Source organism: Dromaius novaehollandiae, chromosome 7, assembly GCF_036370855.1.
Source record: "Dromaius novaehollandiae isolate bDroNov1 chromosome 7, bDroNov1.hap1, whole genome shotgun sequence".
Taxonomy (NCBI): Eukaryota; Metazoa; Chordata; class Aves; order Casuariiformes; family Dromaiidae; genus Dromaius; species Dromaius novaehollandiae.
In genome coordinates, this window is record NC_088104.1 from 31,758,279 (window position 1) to 31,779,409 (window position 21,131).

The window sequence follows — 21,131 nt, forward strand, 5'->3', positions numbered from 1 at the left end:
AAACTGTATCTTTTTATATTCTACTATTGCTGTGATTCTTTTTCCTTTGGCCTTAAAAGAATTTCAGAAGGTTAGGAAAGGCATTACAGACCCTCCACAGTGGAGCCAAATCAGTCAGAAGTAGAAATAATTCCCTAAATTCTAGAAGACCATGTCACCAAGAAGACTCACCCCGGGCTTCCAGTACCACAGCTTTCTCTGATACCTCTATGGCAGCTGCCTGCTATGACCTCTGGACTTAGTGTGTTCAGCTGACCCTCATGTAATCCTCTGGTGCTCAGCATGTCAGACGTCTAGCAGTGGGCAGTCCAATACATGTGTGCTTTTGCAGCCATCTTTAGAACAACAGTCTCCTGCTTCCAGTCTGCTTTTTCAGAGATGTTCATATATGCAACAGGACAGACAAATCTATTGTGGTCATGAGCTCTGTGCTGTTTTGGCAGGCCCTCTGTCCCCTGCTGTACCTTAACAAGCCACTTCCTGCAAGAGGTTGGTGGAGAAGGTCACCTGCAAGGTAGAGATCACAGTCACTATAGAGGTTCATTGTACCAAGTATGAAAGAGGGGTTATGTGGCCCAGCTGGCATTCTTTGTACCAGCTCAACAGAAAGTGCTGGCTTAATAACTGAGGCTAGTAGAGACAGTAAGGAGCCTTTCCAGGCAGAATGGAAATGGGATGACAGGGTGGCTTAGGAATCCTAGCCCTGGCTGCTCTCACTGAACATGAAATACCTTATGTACCAGGATGGCTCGCATACACTAATGGGATGGATGCTGAAGTTCACACAGTGGACTTAAATGAGCCTATGTTTGACTCTTCAGCTTTGGGTTCTTCCTTACTTTAGCTCCCCTCTTCCTCACACCTGCAATCCCATGCAGGCAGCAGAATTGCGTTGGCATGGCTAGGGCCACATCCATGAACCTGGTCTCCTGACTGATCTATGCAGGACTCTCCTTCCTGCTCTTGAAAAGAAATCCTGTGTTGAACCTCACTTGAAATGTGTTAATTGTTTTTTTTTTTTTCTCCACAAGCTTTAATTGCTTCCTGTGGAGTGCCTGCCTCTGTTGAGGGAGAAACCAGGCTTCCAAGCACCACTCCTTATAGGATCTGTTTGAAGTGTAAGTATTTAAATCTTGTGAAAGACAGCCTAGATGCTTCTTACGAAACAGTCACATTTTCCCTTGAAAGTCCTGGAACTACTTGCTTTGCGTGGCTGCCACCATGGTCCTCAGCAGTTTGTTTGGTGAGAAGAGATGCTGATTGGGGCCAAGCCAGATGTGCTCTCGATTTCCTCAGTGCTCTCTCAGGACCAGTCCCTGGCCGTTGCAGATTAAATGCACATGGAAAAGTGAATAGCTGCCCTGCAGTTTTGGCTGGCTAGACACTCCAGAGTCTGCCACCCACATAATTCTCCCTCACCAATATTCCAGTTCATGCTTTCATCCTCTCGTGTGTATTGCTGAAGGCCTGTGTACTGTTTGTCAGAAATTTAAAGTAAGGGACCAAAGGCACTGAATCTTCCAAATTTATACATTAACTCAGGATAAGACTACACACCTAGGCAGACTGTAAAGCTTCCAGCTTCACCTCCACCACTGTTCGACTGACAGATTAATGGGCCTAAATGGCCTATTGTCTCTGGCTGTCAGGGTTAGCTGTCTCAAGTTCTGGGAACTGCAGGGCACAGTCAGATCCTGCGTGAGGGCTTTCCTTGATGGTTGGAGGAAATGTCAAACAGCAATGAAAAGGCAGGCTCTTAAAAAGTTCTTGTGGTCAAAGTGATCCCACAGACTTCTTTCACCTTCATCTTTATCTGATAGAATTTCTTCCGAGTCTTTGCTAGCGTGTAGCCAAGGACTTTACTGACTTTAACTGCAGGTAAAATACTCTTTAGTCAGAGAAGATTCTGGTGGAGAAAAAGGAGGTATGTGCTGCTTTCCAGCCTCAGAACACAGTCTGCCCCTGCAGGGTCTGCTAAGTCTGTTGCTGGGTAAGGCCAGGTTATGACAGCCTTATCAGTTTCCTTTGGAAGCCGTCGCTGGAACTGATGTCTGGACAAGCTGGCTGGGCAAACAAGTAGCAGTGCCAAGGTTCGTGGGAGAGGAGGTTTGGGCTGGGGTCAGAAATGACGGGCTTTCACATTAGCAGCCTCTTATTGTAGTTGAAAGAGAAAGGCATAAGAAAGACTTGAAACTGAGGACAGTATGGGAAGAGGGAAGAGATAAAGCTGTGGAATTCTTTTGTTCAGTTGTTGTTTCTATCTTGCATCCATATTTTTATAATATGTCTGAGAAGAAATGAACCATGTTTCAGGTCAGTATAGGTGTGCTCAGCACATTTATGTTAGACCTGTGACTCGTAGGGTACCCCACTTTGGCTCTGACAATAGGATAGCTAAAGGTATTAGAAAAGAAAATGTTAATACCACTTTCGGCTTCCCCACTACTTGCTGCCTGATGTCACATCCAGTGATTGATGAGTATGGAGCCTATGGTAAAGCAGCGTTTCTTATCAAGCCAATACATGTTCCACAGTCCTGGAATGTATTAACTGATAATAGCATGGAATTCCTTGGTGGAGGGATATATTTATGCTTGTGTACGGGAATACATTTTTTGACGTGATCCTGTCGTGGAATATTATGCATTTAATTTAAATGATACTGTTTTCTAATAGCTTTTATTGAGAGAATATAACAAATTATTTCGAGCTGACAGTGATTCTCCCTGTGCTTGTCCCATGAGTACCTTTAAGTATTTGTCAGGTGCCAGAAGTACTTGTCTCCTCCAGTGTAGAGGCACGTTGTTCCTCTCCTGTAATAATTTGGCATAACATATTTCTAGTTCCATCTCTAGAGAATCTATTTAATTCTTGGAATAAGGAAATAAGGAAAAGTGTCTGAGTAAAGGTCATAAAGAGTAACATCATTGGCTACATTTATATTAAGGTAACCTGCAGTTTGGAAAATTGAATATAAACCTTTTACTTCTTAAGAGCATGCCAAGAGTGGGTTAACAACAAACGCATTAAATTGCAGCTCTTGGCTTTAATCTTGCAAATATGTGTATGTGTGTCTAACTTTAAACAAAAACATCATCTTCTGGAAAAGGCTTCAATAGCACAATAAACAGATGAATGCTTAGGTTTAAGAGCTGAGGTTTTTATCACTGCCAGATCAATACTGCTAAAATGAAATACTGTTGTCCACCCATAGTTTTACAAGTGTACATACCCTAATGAATCTTAATTTATATGATATATAAACTATATTAACTTTCAGTATCTGAAAAGAGTAGGCAAAAATAGGAATATTTGTATTTACTCTAGCATTTTTGGTAAAGAATAAAGGGGAGATTTAAAAAAAATTCAAAAAGATGTTGCTTTGCTACAAGTTGAGAGTTCTTAGGATACTGAATACATGTAGTATATGCTATTATTAAGTAGTTAAGGCAGGTAGGTATATAAGGTCTTATAAGGAAACAATAAAACATTTAAACATGTCAGAGTGAAAATGGAATGGCAGTTTTGGCAAAATAAGCATGCATTTTGCAGGGTTTTGTTGAAATAAAATCAATGATTAATCACTGTTAAAATCGGTATTAATCCATGCATTTGACAACTGAAAGAAAAATAGCTATAATTATGTGCAGGATGCGTTCTTTCTCCTTTTCTCCTTGTGTTATCAAGTATATGCATCCTCATACTAGATTTTTATTAAACAAATTGTTAGCGTTGTAAAGAGCTACTTGGTTATTTTCCTCTCCTGACCAAATCATCTTGTAAATTGGATCTTCTGACTACACTGTATTATGGTAAAGTAACAGGATGGAACAGAAAAGTGACTGCATTCCCTAGGAGTCCTGCCTGGTTTTGGGTGATTCTCCCCATTTCAAGATTGTCTCCTGGAGGGCTGTTACTCAGCATGGCTTTCAGTGACTGACTTTAAATCTTGCAGAACCAGCTTCTAAAGATACCATTTTATAAGCAGGTTCTACTTGTACAGCTCCCTAAGTTAGTTCGTTCTTGTTTGTGCAGGGCTGTCACTCAAAGGACAAGATCATAAAGCAAACATTACAGTGGAAAAGGGAGGAAGGGGTATTTCTGGGAAACAGGATGAAAACTATGAAATCACATGATGAATATATTAATTCTTTCTTTAAATACACAGAAAAACATCTTCCAAACCCACCACACAAAGGGTTAGAAATTGTTCAGAAATATGGTTTGGGTCCTCCTACTTGTTTTGGAGCTGTTGGGACACCCTGGCCTTTCACTCGCACAGTAAACTTTTCAGTCCTCCAGAAGAGCTGTAAAAATGAGGGGGGAAAAAAATCAGACATGCCACATTAAATATGGTGCAATACTTAAAGCACCAACATTTCAAAATGTGCGTAAGTATCAATGTATATTTAATCAAATACTGAATTCATCTAGAAACCTTACCCTGTGTATTTGTAGAAATGACTCAATACAAATCTTTTAGAAACCACAGAACTGTGTAAGTCAAAATTTAGCTATGCATTGGTTTAATTTTTTATATTAAGTTTTTAAAATAATCGATGGCTGCGGAAGCCTTCTCAGCCTTCACTTTTCCCTGTGTTGATAGATTTTTTTTTTTAATCTAACACCATTAACATAATTTTTATTTTCTCCTTAACTGTGCTTAGCAATATTTTTGATACATCCTCAAAGTTCAGAGTTTTTCTCCTAACAAGAGAATAAAGAAGGATAACGTATAGTAAAAGATACTCTGGTATTACTAAATTTTCAACATATAAATCTTTGAATCAGCCTATGGTTGCACATTCTGAACCAGATAAAACTGTCAGTAGTTCATGAGTTAGCCTACAATGACACAGTAGGAATAAGAATTTATCATAGACCCCAGCCAGATTGCATAGGACTGACACTATGCCTTTGAAGAGATGCCCCACACTTCTGAGGACAGGTATTCCGTAATTCTTGATGCAGCCTTTAGCCAATTTTCCTGCCTTCAGCTTATTATCAAAAAGGAATAGATTATAAGAAAGAATACTTATGTATTTAACAAATGCTATGGTAACATATGTTATGTTAAAATGTAAATAGTTCTGTTTATTTCATAAGAAAAAATAAGTCAAAATATTTGTTGACTAGTTACATTATTATTCTTCACAATTATTGCCTTTCTTAATCCTTGAAATATTGCACTTAGAACAATATAATGAAATTATGCACATGAGTGTGCTGCCAGTGGTTCCAAGGCAAAAGAAAGCCCAAACCATTAGAAGCAACGGAGGAGTTTCCTGGTGCTTTCTGCGTTGAGCTCAGTTGTTTTGTTCTCTGAATTGATGTTTTAGCTATCATTAGTAACACATACCTTAGCAAACTTTACTTAAAGTTCGTTAATACTACTAGGTTGTGATATTTTTAGATCAAATATTAAAGTTTCTTTTCCTTCACTTCTCATTGTATCTTAACTCATCTCTGAGTAAAGCTTTTAGCACTGTCACTAGTAACCTGACCTTCTTTCATATGACATGACCACAAGCTGAACTCTGCAATGAAAATTTTACTTTTGTCCCTGACGTGAAGTAATACCATGTTTCCGTTGTTTCTGGAAAAACTCAAATCTAAGTCTGAACATGCAATTTGTAAGTCTCAGACTGCTCTGCTAGGAAATCCTTGACAGCCATCTGCTTCGTTTTAGTTACCAAAATCTTAGATTAATTTTTAGCCACTGGCCTAGCTTCACTGCTATTGGCACAGCAAGGGAGGCAAATCAGGAGCGTCCCCTTTGTCCTCTGCACTCCTTACGCCTTTAGTGGCTTGGCAGAGAAATAGGCTCTTACTGAATTGGTGACCATTTATTCTACTGCCATACCATCACAGCATTGATTCAGTATCGTTCCAGGTATTCCAGCCTAGCTATGCATAAGTCAGGAGTCTAAAGGGGGCTGAGGTAACCACATCTGAGTGAGCAACCCTCAAAAGCCCTTCCCAGGCCCAGAGGTGCCTCGGACCCTGCCCTGTCAAACGTCTGAGGGACAGAAGTAGGCGGCAAGTGTGCTCAAGGCCTGTGCAATGCCTGCTGAGCTTTGTTAGTCCAGTTAATTTAAACCACGCTGCTATTAACCAAGAGATTTTAAATCCTTTTTAAAGACAGCTCACAGGGTTAAAAAAATTGTAATAATAAAATACTTGATTATAGTATGCTGTTTTAATAAAATCTGTGCTTCCTAGCATCATCTTACTACAAACTGAGCAGGATTTGGAAAGAAATATCTCCTGTAAGCAAATAATTCTGTTATTTTCCAGTATAAATTTTGTTGTTCTTTCAACTATCAAGGCACTGAATTATATAGGCTACTGTGTTCTACCACTTTAAACCATAGGTATAAAATCTGTGTAATATATGAGCTGATTGCAGCTTATTACACTGAAATTCTATTGCAGGCTCAGTAGCAGACTATACAGTTGTAAATGATAGTGCAGAAGAAAGTGGAGAAAGTAGTAATCAGGTTCTACAAGCAGTCTTGGTTTCTAAAACTTAGGCAGTATAAAGATCTTCATTTCATTTCTCTGTTTATTATTTTGGATGCATAGTTCATCTAATTCCACTGTTGTACTTCTCTTTAATAAAGCGTATCACAAAGCTGTAATTTTAAACAATTACACAGGCCACACACTTATAGAAGCACAATCACAGCAGGAGCCTGTAATGTTTCATAGCAGCCATTGAAAATGATTGTCTGGTGAAATGCTGACCACAGTGTAGTCAATTTAATAGCAATTAGATGCAGATGGCTCTCTGTGTGGGGATCTCTTGGCCATAACAACATTCTATGTCAAGGTGACACTGGACCAAATTACAGAAAGAATAACAAAAAACCTCAGTGATGTCCTTGTTAGACTATTTTATTTGTGTGTTAGCTGATTTAGGTTTTATTAATGTCTTTGGGGAAAATCTGACATGTTTTTTCTCACAATATTTCTGATTTAAAATTAATATTGCCAGAGATTATTAAATTATCTGGGCTTGTCTACTGTTTTCATCTGTTAATACATAGTGCAACCACATGCTTTTCTTCTTTTTGATTGACATTGTGGCTTACTTCTGAAAATTTTCTATTTGTAAGAGTTCTTGTGTTACAAAGCTGGGACATTTGGAAATCAAATATCATCAAAGCTGCATTAGAAGCATACTCAGTAGAGATATAATTTTGCTTGGATGTCCTCACTTATATTCAAATTGTTTTTCAAATATTGTTAGAGTAGTTTTCATAGAACCTAAGGGGAATTCAGTGTCCAATTTCCATGGAAATTCAGTGGAAAATACCAGCTGATGTAGCTCACTGTAAGTATAGATAGCGGCAGCGGAGGGGGAGCAGACAACAGAGAACTCATGAGTATTTTCCAAATCCTGGGGGTCTCCATCACCCTCATGAAGAGACAGAGGTGCAGTTCAGAAGGCTGTCAGGAAGGAGTGGAGCGTCTCAGTACTCTGAGCCACTTGGACCCTGTTAGTCCTATGCTGATCCCTGATTTAATTACAGCCTCCCACTGTACTTGGCCTTTTCCTTCAGTGCTCTATGCCATGGATTTAACCCCAAACCACCAGTCTCATCTCCAGTGCTGACTACGAGTGTAAATCCAGTGCCAAGTCTTCCTGGCGTTTTGGCTGTCCTGCTCTGTGCCTGAACAGCAGCAATTCTCCTTTGATGCGCACAAAGCATGTGAGGGTCCCTCTGTGAGATTCAGGATCTGTTGCCTCCCCTAAAACTGGGGGTGGTGCAAGCTCTTATGGATCTGATGCATAGTTTCTCACTGAAGTTGAAGTAGCTCCTATGTAAAGAATACTGGTGAGAGCAGGTAAACGTAGAGACTTAGATTATTTTTGATCTTGAGTGAAAACTTCAGAAAGCATAGCCATCTGCAATGGAGAGCCTTTAGAGAAACATTGTGGGCCAATCTTACTGTGGACCATGGTGCTACGTGTTAACTTTGCCTGACTGTAACAAAACAGTGATTTTTTTTGTTTGTTTTTAATCCGTGCTCAGAGAAAGGGTCTTTTCTACATCTATTATGGAAAGTTGTTTTTTCCTTTCGTGAGGCAAAGATGTAACATTATGCCACAAACCAGTGTCCTATTTAATAGTTCTTGGGCTTGGAACTTGGCTAACTTCTGTGAGTCATTTTTCCCTTAGGTCAATGGAACTGTAACTTCATTCACCTCCTAGCTAGCAACTTCATTTACTACAATCATCGCTCCAGTCCTCAAGGAATATGTACCCTCTAATTTCTCTGCAAAGAGACTTTGCTTAACCATGGGATTTTGCTTAACCATGGGATTTCCTGGTTTGAAGATCTGTGGAAGAAAAATCCACTGTAATTACCAATTTCTCTTCCCCTTAATAATGATTTAGAGACTTCAAATAATTTTGTTTTCTGTCTATGTTGTGAAGCTCACAGCATAAATTATTGTCTTAGTGAACTACTTATACCATTTTATATCAGTATATCAATCATATGAATGATTGTGCCGCTATCTGATATAGCATTTAAATAATAATTTTCTCAAGTACTAAGATTTAAAGATTTTTTTGTTTATTTCCCATATAATCCTGTTTCCCATAGAGCCTGAATCAGTATACATCATCTAAAGTGTTCAGCTATCCATCTTAACTTTTCCCTGAACCTCCTCTGGATCTATTATGAATATCCTTTTTCTTTTCAGCTTGTTAGACTTTATAGTGAGCATTATTGGTTATAGTTCACGCTGGCTTGCTCCTGCTCTCTAGACTAACTCTGTAGGCTATTTAGCCTCTTTGCTTGGTTTGAATGTAAAGCTTTCTTCATTTACTGTGGGGACATACCTACCTAAAAGCTGCTGCAAGAATAAAGTTATAGATGAGGCAGAGGCTGAGGCAATGCAAACTGATGTTTCTTTTTAAAGGACAGTAATAAGGTCAGGTTGTGGGGAGGCTTTGATGCTTCTTTTCCATTTCCATCTAGCTGTTATGTCACTTAAAATGTCTGTTCTCATGAACCGTTATGTTTAAAAGCTCTCTGCTGCATGAGCATACTTTGTTTTACATCTGCTTTCACACCATAAGTGATGTGATTTGGTATTAAATGTCCTCTAATGTTCACCTTAATGCAGTATTGCTGTGAGTGGCTCTATGATGGCCAATATGTTTACGTACTGGGAGAAACGTGAAAAGAAAATGTCCAATAATGAGCAATATCTAAAAAGTACCAGAAAACAATGTGAAATTAAAGAAGTAAATATAGTGATTGTGGTCTTAAGTTGAAGGCAGATACAACTGTAAGTAAGCACTGTAAGGAAATATAGTAAGTAAATAAAATAATAAATAATAGATAATAACTATAGCGATTGCAAGGACCTTTAGGTTTCCAGCTTTTTCAGAAAACCAGTCTGTACTCATTACATTGTATTTATTTTATAGGATAATATCTTTAAAAGCCAAACTCAAAATAATTATGTATTTGTGTATGTCTGTAAAAATGTGCAAGAGTGAAATCACTAGGACTATTTAAATTCTGTAGGACTTCTCGATCTTTTTTTTTTTCTTAATAAAACTGCAGAAAGTTCCCACAGGGAGTCAATTCTAGAAAAGCTGTATAGCATAGTATAGTATAAATCCCAGCAAAAAAAATAGCCTTCCTATATAATCTTTAGTCATCATCTAGATCTCCATTTATAGAGCTAATACTTATAAAAGGTTTATACAGCTATAGAGAAAATCAGCAGCTTCTGGATCACAGTTTCTATTTTCTGATTCTTATGGTTAAATTTAAATAATTTCTTTTCCAGTTTCCTCTTATCTCTTAAAAAACATTAAGGAAAATCATACTAATTCCTTATGAAAGCAGTAATTTTTTTTTTTTCAGAGGTGGGACAACCTTAGTCAATTAATGAACATAGCCTACTGTTCTTTTTGAATGGTTGCACTTTTAAAAACAGTGTCCTAAATATGTTGATATTGGGGAGGTTTGTGTGTTGTGCAAGAGTACAGCAATGCTGCTCAGTTAGAACTTGAACACAACAGACTCTAGTACTTGATCAGACTGCTTGGCTCAACATGCTTATGGACACCAAGAATAAAGCAAAAAAGCCTTTAGAAAAACAGAGAAAAATTGCACTGCAGACTGAAACTTCTGACAACGTAGCAGACAGCCTGAGCAGCTTTGAAACAGCATTTTAAATGCTGTGGATGCCAGAAAAAGGACACTATCGGAAGTTGGCTTTATTTTTGTTTTCTGATTCAGAGATCCTTGAAGCAGCTCTCAGGTCAATGGTCTTCAGGAAGAAGATGGAAATTATGAAATACAGCACAGAGAATTCTGAACACCATGTAAAAAGAGGGTGCAGAAAATCTGATAAAAGAACAGACAGGATTTGGGATCGAGGTCAAAATTCTGCTGGAGACTATTGCAGGGCCCAGAACAAACCCCGATAGAATGATTAGAGGTTGGCCAAATTCGGCTGGAGGTTGTAGAAAGCAGATTTCATTCTCACACCGAGGATATGATAGAGAATGAAAAATATTTCAATGTAAGAGACTTGAGTCCACACCAGTAAGCCTGTTGTGGCATCATGTTTGTCACAGCGCACCTAATGCAGAGCAGCAGTCAGCCGCTGTAGAAGCGCACTGTTTGAAAGTGGCAGAAAAGCCTTCTTAATTTTGGAAGGGCAACAGGATCCCAAGCCAGCCCAGATTTTGAGATCTGTCTGCACCCTTGTTTGAAGCAAACATGCCAAAAACTTTAAAAGATTTTGAATCAATTCGATTTTATTAGCATACAATCCTGGCACAAGGTAATTTATGAAACAGAGAAAGATGCAAAAAAGAAGGGGGGGGGAGAGAAAATTAAAGGGTCTGAAAATAACCTTTGCCAGTCTTCTTTGTCTTTGAAAGACAAGATGTTCCCTTTACTTGCTCCCAATGGAGCAATTTTCTGTTGCTTTCTGCTCTGCAGCAAATTCTCCGTAGTCCCCTGGGCACCAGGAGAAGAGCTGCTTCCCACCACCGTCGCGGCCTGGCCCTGCCTCAGCTTCCTGCCCGCACTGCGAGGACTGCTGTACTCCGCTCTGCCGCCGGCGCCGGCTCCCTCTCGCTGCAGCCGCTGCCCTAGAGGCTTCCCCACCCCGCTGGGGCTGGCAGTGGCAGGGGGCAAGCGGGGGCACCTGCGGCCCCTTTGGAGGGCCAGAATAGCCTGCAGCGTGGGGCAGCTGCACACAGGCACGCTGGGGTCGAGGCGGAGTGTGGCAGAAATGCCATTCCAGAAAAAAATGGAAAGTTACTTAATTTTAAACAGAGTTGCAGCCCAAAGTGGTGTCAGAAACAGTGACGCAGGGAACAATGAAAAGTAAGAGGACAATAGGAAAAAAATCAGATAGAGAGCAGTTTTGCTGTGGTGACTTCATCCTCGTTAATGTGGTGTATGGCGTGCATGAATGCAACGGATAAAATTTACAAAAGTAAGAGGGAATAAAGTTCCTGGAGCTTGGGGAGTCATGTTACCGTGAAGGTGTACTCCTTAGGTGAACTCATGAGTAAAGGACAAAACAACTTAAGGGAAGCAGTAAATCAACTTGTCCGTATTCAACACCCCCTTTGAATCTCTTCTAAGCCTCCTTTTGCTGTGTTTGGCGCTGCAGCTCTTCCACAAAGAACACATTTTTGTTGTACAATAGATACTAAGAACTACAAAGATAATGTTTTGCTTTATGGAAGAGAAGGTCTAGGGAATTAAAGCAGGATCTGGTGAGCAACAGGTGTCTGGCAAACAACCCTCAAAAAAATTGCTTTTCAGCTACAATTGCAAAAATGTCAAGTTAAATACAAACGTGAGATACCTGATGCCTGAAGACACACTGTTCCAGCTGTATTGCAAAAGGCAATGGTATAGAGAGTGAGAAATTACATATTTCAAGTGTATGTAAAATATACAAACCTGTTCTAGGCTCCAGCAGTAACTGTCATCTGCAATTGCTGGAACTCCTGCAAGGAATGAGAGCCAGTTAAGTGAATTATTAGGTTATTAGAATAGCATGGTCATAACAGCACAATGTTAGCCCTTAGCAATCCTAGATGGAATTTTTGGCATTGACAGTATTAATTCTAAGAAAAATATGTTTAAGTTGACATCTGAGGGTCATTTAAGGATTGGAATATATAATAGATGGTTTACATTGGCCCTAGATAAACAGCAAACATCAAGGAAATTGTTAGTTTTTGCTTGTTCCAAAGATTATATAAACATCTCAAAGGAGACGACGTCAGTAACACAGAAAAATCAGCTCTCTGCAATAAGTGCAAATAAGTTTAGGCTAGGAGGAAAGAGGTATCTGTCTTAATCTCAGACAGTAAGAATATATTTGTGTATTAATTCAATCTACTTTTGCTAGATGTGATATATTTTAAATGAGTGTCCGGCAGCTGGCAACAATTTAGTGGGAATACACCTGAGAGAACTTTTTGTCTAGTGTAGAGTAAGCTAGAAGTTTTTTTATCTTCTGTCTAGTAGGTTGGCAGAAAAAAGTATAGAAATAAATAACGTGATAGTTAGCACGGTTATATGCTGTATAGTCTTGTTTGTAGCTCCCTTCCCTCTCCTCCCCATCTCCACTTCCCCAGGCCCTGCTTGTTTCCTCACAGCCTTCGCGCAGAAACACGATGGTAGTGGTGGCATAGCATTCCCATACTTCTGTTTCAGTGGTGACTTTTTAATGCTGCTAACCTCCACTAAATAGGACAGTGGAGGAGAATGTGCCAGTTATGCTGATTTAATTTCTGAGAAGTTGTACATTCATCCACGGTGGTGTGTAAAGTTCATGGACACAGTGCAAAATCAAACAGCTTAATAATTTCTCTGGCTAAATAGCTCTTGGATCATTATTTTGGATATGACCAGTTGATGCATTGCACATCCCTCTAGCCAAATAGAAAACAACGCAGTCACAGGCCAGATTTGCAACTGATATAAATTGGCATAGTTCTGTTTAATTCAACTGAGTTTTGAACAGGGTCTAGATATGTACCTAGAATTTAGTATCTCTATATCCTGCTTTTTGCTATCAAAATGTAAAATCAGTACAAATACATGAACACATTTTCCAATTATTAGACCCAATAGGAATAAGAAAAAGAGACTCATATTTAATTCTATTTTTGTTTTTTCTGATTTTTACTTATTAAAATAGAATATAATATTTTTAAATAGTTCAAATATATATTTAATAATCATATCTAAAGCACATGCACTTTATTAATACAAAACACTTCAAGAAATTCAGTTCTCCAAATTTTGTAGCAAGTTGCCTCTGCAACTGAGGAAAAAAGGCACATAATGTTATCAAATTGAAGTAAGTGCTGCACACATACATTCTGCTTAGCCAAAATCTACATAAACTGCTATACAGGGCTGTAGGAGTTAGGTATACTGTTAGAGTAGCTGCCTGCTGGATCATCTGAACGTCAAAATACCATGCAGTTTCCACCTCCTTCTGAGAGAGGTGCTCGTGCCTCAAAGAAGTATCCCAGAAACTTCTATTGAGATATTTTGAGAAGAGACAATTTTATAGCTATAATTTATGGGTGTTACCTTTCCTCCTTTTTAAATGCTCAGCCACACTTAAATTTGCATGAGAACAGGATGTCTTTTGTAATAGAAGCTCATGCATTTCCAATTTCTTAGTTTCTGTTTTAGTCCATAACTGTCCCTTTATGATTTCAAAATCAGCAATCAACTGTGCATTAAGTGTGCTGAGTAAGAAGTGGGAGTACTAGGACTAGAAAACAAATATTTTAATAATTGAAGTAGAGCACTCTCTATAAAATGTTTTAAAAAACTCGTTATTAGTTGTAGACACAATTCTTTAAAATAGAGAAGATGGATTCTAAACTCCAGTGATGCAAACTAGACGCCTTGACACAATCTCCACTCTTATTTGCTGTTCCAAGTGGTTATTTGATAAGCTATGTCTTCCGTGAAATACGAGCACTTTTCATAGTCACAGGAGCTAGGCGTGCACAAAGGCAAGGGAAGAAATCCTGTTTTACTGATGGCAGCTTGTTTTTTTTTTTTTCCTACAGAACACCCCACACAAAATAAAAACAGTATTTATCTTTTCAGATGCGAAAAATGAGCATTATTTGCCATGAGAAAGTCAATATGCCCTGGGAAGAAACTAAACTAGCAAAGATTGTCCTCTCTCTTTCCCTCCGCCATGGGAAAGCCAAGCCATCATTAACAATCTGGTTTTGTTCCTTCCTTATGAGGGAATAGCGTATACCCTCACATTCGCTCCAGTAAAGCTGACCTCCTAGTCAGCACCACGCAGATAAGGTCCCCTTCAGAACCATACCTACTCAGGAGAAAAGTCACAGTACAGACGCGTGGATTTTCTTGTACGTGTCAGTACTTTGTTTAAGGGTCATTACATCAGCTGGCACCAGCGTCTTGGCTTTCTAGTCTCGGAGAATTGTGGTGACCATCTGTAAGATCTGAATATTGCAGCTGTATTCAATAAGATACTGTTGGATTAAATCTTGGAAAAAAGTAACTAATGCCAAACCATCTATCACTGTCAATTTGGCAATGCTTTAAACTTATAAATATAGATTTCCCTGAACAGTTGGGAAACAAACACAAAGTCAAATGTCTCATTAAGCAATGTATGTATCATTTGAATGACCATATCACATAGGAGATAAAGGATGATGTATAATTAATTACATGTAAGATAGCACAGAGACTGTCTGGCCCATAGCGGCCTATCTTTCAACTTTAACCCTTACAGGAAAGTAGTTCCTTTACATAAAAGGGTGAGTTCTTCTGGGGCTTGTCCAAACCAGCTTTGCCAAATAAACTAAATTATAACAGTGACCATGAGTGGTGTCATGCAGATAGCAACCGACTGTAAACTAGCCTTACATAAGGTCATTAGACTTGAAAAAGTTTCTAATTTGTTTTGTGAGGCAGATAGGGGAGCTGCAGTCAAAGTCAAATGCAGCAAACAACTGTCTTTATTTTAGGCTTAAATCAGCTCTTGATTTTCTGAAAATACTTTAGCATATATATATATAAAACTGAAATCTTGTAAGTAATCTTACTCAAATCAATGACATGTAAGGCTATCAAATGTCTACAAGAGGAGGATGAGTGGTACTGATCCTAAATCATTCAAAGCCAATGATATTTTTTTCTATTGGCTTCATGGTCTTGTATTTTGATGGAACAGTTTTTGTTTCATAGCTGTCATACAGCTATAACTGACATTATTCACTTTCAATAGGTGGTTATGCTATGTAGCATATTTTTTAAAGTTACTATTGTAATTCAGTTAGTAAGCTTAACATATTGTGTAATGTTGACTATAGAAATGCAAAGTAATTTAGGTTATATATATTTTCATTAGTTTTATTTATGCCAGTAGTGAGGCAAACAATTCTCATTAAAAAACTCCATTACAAAATGCTTCCTTTGTAAATGTCACAAGTTCAAACACAGCCAAAAATCTAACTTTTAGAAATCTGGTTTTTAGGAGCAACTTCAGCTTGCACTAATTTGTGATTTTGTACTGTTCAGACTGTGCAAAAAAAAAAAGAAGTTTGAGGTATAGCTGACATTTTATTTTTTCATTTTATAGCAAAGGTCAAATAAAATCCATTTGAAAAATGTCCTCATATATACAATCATTCCTCAAATATGTAATCAGTGGAGATTGTTTCTAATTGAGCCAAAACCAAACCTGGCATTAAAGGCAGTAAAATCTGCAATACAGGCATTCTTGCTCTGACTAATGCACTGAAGAAATGTTTCATTATTCTCCACTTTCCTCATGACAGTCTATATCTCTGGAGATTTGATGCTAACAAGCAGCCGGTTAGGCCTTCCAAGCCAACCTGTGGCCCTCCCTCCTCCTCCTCACATACAAGATCTGATAATCCTTAATTTGTTGTAGTAGTTCACTGGGGCTTTGGTGCACTCTCTGAGCTTTCTTTCCCTTACCCCCTTTTTTCCCTTTAGGCTTGTGTAGCCCAAAGCACCCTTCCAGGCGAAGACGTGACAGAAAAGCAGAAACAGCCTGTCCAGAGCATCTGTTTGGGAGGCTTCCGAAACGCGGATTCCTGCGGATCTCTGATTGAAAGCATCTGGCGGGGACCGGCGTGGGTGAGTCATGTGACCTCCTGGGGCTCAGATACCAGGAAATAAATTGCCTGGGTCTCTCTCGCTCCCGGGCTGGTTTTAGAAAACAGAAGATTAAATGTCAACAAAAGAGGGAGTTCTCAAAATAGCCAAATACGAAAAAGCAGCTTCCTTTTCAAACATGCGGCATCTCCACTTTCTGGGGACCCAGAAGACAGACTTATGAGTAGGGAGGAAGCCTATTTCAAAAAAAAGTCAACATCCATGTTTCTACACAGTGCAAAAGCATGTAGAAGGAGAGAGAATATTCACTGTTTACAAACTAGATCATAGGTATCAAATATAATTGATGGAAAAAAAGTAGCTTTATCATTTATATCATTACTCCCATTAGATCAGTAGTAGATCATTGGTATTTCATCACTATCTGAACAGGAAAGGAAGCCTGAAAGATTAATAAAACCCTAATAGCTTGCAGAGGAAGTCAGCTGGATTGTCTGAGCAACAGTTTACCCCAACAGCCAAGTTAGAAATAAGCCTGCTGTTTTATAGATAGACCGAAACTCTGTTGGGCTAAGATACCATTAGTGACACCTTGCAGTGCCAGCATCATATCAAAATAGCTGTCAGAAGCTGGTAAAGAGAAGAGATGTATAACCTCAGTTAACATCTCTGTGACATGCATGACAAAATCAAACCTCACCAGGTACTGGGCTAGCCTTTCTCTCCATAGCCCAGGGGTCAATATATAAGTATGGCTTTTGTTGCTTTAGTGCAAGCAAGATTGCTACAATTACCTCTGTGTAGCTATATTTATGCATTTGGAACAAGCATGTGTTCACTAGTGGAAAAAAAAAAAAAAGAAGTGTCTTTCTGATGAAGCACAAAAGGTTTTTGTTCAGGTCTCGGTATTGATAGGATAGCATTACAAAAAGAGAGCATTAATTAACAGTTAACTGCATGGCTGAGGCACACTTAATGCATATTAAGAGTGTGCCTTGCTGAAGTCTGGAATATGTGAGTATATGTCATTTGTTCCTGTTGCAAGACTATACTGAAGCAACTTATGAACATAGAGAGTCTGGCAGAGGTCCACCAAGAGGGTTAGAGGCCTGGGCCCTGTAGCACACTGAGGGAAGCTGCGGGAGCTGGCTTTGCTCAGCACTGATAGCAGAAGGAAGAGGGGGATCTAATTGCTGTCGTAGCTCCCTTGGGGGTGGACGCTGCAGAGAGGACAGAGCTGGACTCTTCTCAGAGGTGCGAAACAAAATAAGACTACGGTTACAAATTGCAGTTTGGGAACTCCTGCAGGATATGAATTCACAGCTTCAGTGGTTAGGCACTATAATGGGTAGTGCAGAGAGGTTGAGGGACCTCCATGCTTGGAGACCTAACATATGGTACCAGGTTAGACACGGCCCTGAGTACTCTGACTTATCTTTGAAGTTAACCCTGCCTTGAGCAGCAGACGGGGGTACATGGCCTCCAGAAGACCCTTCTACCCTAAGCTGTTCTGTGCTTCTGACACGCACTGCGTGGAAAGCAACAAAAGGTAACAACCACGAAATGAAATAGTGAAAGTCAGGAGCCCCATGAGATACAGCATCCACTACAACATTTAGCCCATAACACGTTCCCTGATGTCTAAATGGGGAATGAGCCTTACTACCTATGGTATACAAGGGCGTAAATGTCTCGGCAGCTGGGGTGGGACAGTTTGCATTTGTACTGGATTCAGAGGGTAGGCACAAGCAGGGAGGCCCACAGAGCCTTGCCATATTTGTTGGTAAGTCAGATCTTATCTTATCTTTACATTTTAATACCAGAAATAAAATGTACTTATTTTCAACTCACAAAATTAAATGCTACCTTGTTCCATTTCTTGTACTGTAGATTAGTTACATACCACATGGGGATCATGCAGCTTTGACGGGAGGGTCACCAGCTCCAGTTTTGCAAAACTGAAGGAAGATAAACATTTTCAAATTCATAGTATTCAACGAATTTGAGTATTTGTATTGCAGGTTGCTTGTTGCAGTATCTCCGTTTTTGCAGATGGAAAGCCTAAATAGCATCTGAGCATTGTTTTGGACACAGTTGCAGATCTAGAAATAGTCTGCAGACAATTTCTAATGTGTCTAAAGAATGCTAGCCCAAAAGGTATTCAGTTATTTTAGTAGGTATTTATTCTATTGTTTGCCAGAAATAGGCAGATAAGCAGTATTAGAAATTGTGTGTTTATAATTTATAGCCCTGCAGCTAGAGATTTTTCAGGGAAAAAGCAAGAAGACTCCTTAATTAGCCTCTCTTGTTTTGTTTCTCAGTCAATGTTTGTTTTGTTTACTTTCCCCCTCAACTGTACTTTCTGGAAAATACCAGTGAGACACATTTGGAATGCTTTGGTTTGACCTTATCTGGCACGGTCGTCTCTAGAACATGTGAAGACTTGCAAGTTTATAGACCTGGTTTACATGTTTTGAAATACACATGCATCACTGCAGTCTGTAATTCTAAAAGCTTTCCAGCTCTCCAGTGCTCTACTGACAGGCTCTCTTTGTGTCTTATTCTTTACTTGTGTTTTGTTTGAAAACTGATTTCCTTTCCTATATTTTTTCTCATTTCATAAGCCAAATAAGTTAGTTTTTCAGCTCAGCTTGTTTGCTTTCTCTGTTAAAGAAACAGAAATGTTTTTAAACATATATGCTTTTTTTAAAAAAAAAAGTTAGTGTTTATAGTCTTCAGTTACAGTATTCCATGTTGTGAATTGTAGCCATGTAGAGCTTTGTCTTCTGCATGGTCCAAGGGCCCAAAGTTATATTACTGGCATAACTTACATCAACATCATTTGGAGGACCGAGGCAAATGTTCTTGGCTTAGGGATGAGTTTGGATACACTCTCTCTAAATTTGTTTTTTCCTATCAAAGAATAGGATATGAAAAAGGACTATTCACTTGCATGAATGCTGCTTGTGTGTATTTCTCTTTTGTAAGTCAGAATCACGGGGACACAAAAAAGTGGATTTCACCCTTCTGCATAGTGATTCCACAGTCTGGAGTCCGTAGCTTTAATTAAGCTTTATTAAACTACATGAGGACTTTGAGGTAAAAAGTGTTCTGAGCCAGGAAAATCTTTTCCTCAAAAGTTTGATAAAATGAAAAAGGTTGATAACATGAAATGTTTTTATATGAGGTTGCATTTATTCACAATAACAATTATTTTTCCATCGACCACAACTCAGTAAAATATGGTGGCTGTTTTGTGAAAGACATCATTATCAGACAAAGCTATTATTTTCTGCTTCAGCATCCAGCTGTGCTTGAATACATTAACGGTTTGCACTGAATGCAGATCAGTTAATTCCAGATCCTTTTGGTTTTTATAGAAAACTGGCAAATGAAGTAAATATAAAACACTTTTCTGGCAACTAAACCTTGTTATGAGTGGATATGTATAAACATCCAAGAAGTTTCTCTTGATGGAGTTCCTCCCTAAACATTCCAGCCTTGTGGAAGAGGGTCACTTCCTATGGAAAATGGGCAAGAATTTGAAACAATAAACCCCGTATTTCTCCTCAGTGTGTAGGAGGCCAGACTTGGCCACAGGAAAGACGAGTTACTTTGTGCCAACTGGGGTTGGTGGCACCAAAGGCAACATCTCTAGTTGAGCAGAACATCCTTCTCATCTCCAGAGTCTTGCATAAATTGCAGCTACCACTAGAATGACTTTAGGGCCACCCTTCAGTGCAGACAGCCTTCTAGAAAACACTGCTATTGAAAGCCTGGGCTATGGATCAATCCCTTCTAACTGAAAATCCTGAAGCACAGTGAATCCCATCTTTTTCATATCCATATTTGCTCATTTTTTATGTTTTACCTAATTCCCATTAGAAGTAAATGCATTAAACTTCATAGGCATAAACATTCTATCCTTTAACTGTATGTTACTAAACCGAATAAATCAGCTTTATTCATTAACTTTTTTAAAAAACCCTGCCATCTGGGCCATAATTGTTATTGTTTATAAAACAGTGCAATAACAGCTAATTAGATTCTTCTTTTGTTTAAGTCCTATTCTAGTGCTGGGAGAAGTCTTGGCTACACATTAAAATATCTAAATCAGAATCTCCTTTAGTTAACTTCACTGATCTAAATGGGATTTCACCAGTGATGAAAAAATCTGCATGTTCTTTTCTGTTCCTTGCTTTGTTAAAAGCACAAGCAAAGGAATGTGAATGACAAACTATCAAGACATAAAATGTGGCTGCTTCTGTCACGTGGTAGAGCAGGATATCAGGATTTGTTTGCATTTGGTCATGAAAAATAACATTTCATTAATCCTGTGCATTACTTGTGATTAAATCATGCTGCAAAACACTGATGTAAACAAATACCCTGCTCTCCCCACACTGTTTCCACTCAGAGGAGAGATTAAGCAGAATCAAGCCCAGCAGATGCTGACTGGATCATCTAGGGCACTTGTGGGACCTGCTCGAGCATTGCAGTTAAAGAACAGGCCGTTTTCTCCTCTCTTTCAGACCAAATCCTGTCACAGACCCATCTCTTGCAGAAAGCAGAAACATGCAAACAACCTGAAGAAAAAAAGAAATGTCTACATGCCATTTTCCATGAAAAATGGGAATGTGGGCCCATCTGTTGCCTGCACTGGTCCAGCTTTCAGGAAATTCTGCATAGCTTATCTCTAGTCCAAAGCTTTTAGGAAAGAAGGGGATCTGGGAAAGCTGTTTTAATAGCCAGAATTACAAACTGACCCAAGAGAGTTTTCTTTCCTGGAACTGGTCAACATGGGTTTAACTGACATTGCATCAGTGAGATACTGCTGTAATAAATAATGTGTAATAAAATTATCTACTTGCCTGCATAGATAATTTGTACCAACCAGAATGAATATAACATAAGAACAACAGCTGGCATATTTATAGGAAATTTTGCTTATTGTTAGTTCTCTCTCTCTC

The 21,131-nt window shown here is 38.9% G+C and overlaps 1 long non-coding RNA gene across 1 annotated transcript; it reads left to right on the forward strand.

Moving 5' to 3' along the window:
* The first annotated feature begins 1,029 nt into the window (after nt 1-1,029).
* LOC135328967 (uncharacterized) lies at nt 1,030-20,921 on the forward strand. Its single transcript, XR_010390098.1, has 3 exons — nt 1,030-1,118; nt 16,039-16,182; nt 20,694-20,921. It is a non-coding gene; the product is annotated as an uncharacterized LOC135328967 (long non-coding RNA).
* Nucleotides 20,922-21,131: the final 210 nt, after the last annotated feature.